The sequence below is a fragment of the Salmo salar genome, chromosome ssa10, assembly GCF_905237065.1.
Source record: "Salmo salar chromosome ssa10, Ssal_v3.1, whole genome shotgun sequence".
Lineage (NCBI taxonomy): Eukaryota > Metazoa > Chordata > Actinopteri > Salmoniformes > Salmonidae > Salmo > Salmo salar.
In genome coordinates this window covers 121,203,786-121,204,682 of record NC_059451.1, presented here as the reverse complement: position 1 = coordinate 121,204,682, position 897 = coordinate 121,203,786, and positions in this window count along the sequence as shown.

Sequence of the window (897 nt, the reverse complement as noted above, 5' to 3'; positions counted from 1 at the left end):
TTATGTAAAACTGACAGCGGTGTGATGGAATAACACATACAGTGGGGGAAAAAAGTATTTGATCCCCTGCTGATTTTGTACGTTTGCCCACTGACAAAGAAATGATCAGCCTATAATTTTAATGGTAGGTTTATTTGAACAGTGAGAGGCAGAATAACAACAACAACAAAAATCCAGACAAACGCATGTCAAAAATGTTATAAAAACCCTTGTTATACATGCCCGTCTTTTATACAGGTAACAAACTGAGATTAGGAGCACTCCCTTTAAGAGTGTGCTCCTAATCTCAGCTCGTTACCTGTATAAAAGACACCTGGGAGCCAGAAATCTTTCTGATTGAGAGGGGGTCAAATACTTATTTCCCTCATTAAAATTCAAATCAATTTATAACATTTTTGACATGCGTTTTTCTGGATATTTTTGTTGTTATTCTGTCTCTCACTGTTCAAATAAACCTACCATTAAAATTATAGGCTGATCATTTCTTTGTCAGTGGGCAAACGTACAAAATCAGCAGGGGATCAAATACTTTTTTCCCCCACTGTACATAATATTATAAGGGCTCTTTTCCAATGTTGTTGCTGATTGCTACATATAGCACCTCCTTAATTTAAGAACTTACCATTCTGTATCTTTACCTATAAACAAGTTACTGGGTGAACCATGTGCTACATCTACTCAATAACCTGTTCTACAGTGATTCTCCAGGCTACATCTACTCAATAAACTGTTCTACTGTGTTTCTCCAGGCTACATCTACTCAATAACCTGTTCTACAGTGATTCTCCAGGCTACATCTACTCAATAAACTGTTCTACTGTGTTTCTCCAGGCTACATCTATTCAATAACCTGTTCTACGGTGTTTCTCCAGGCTACATCTATTCAATAACCTGTTC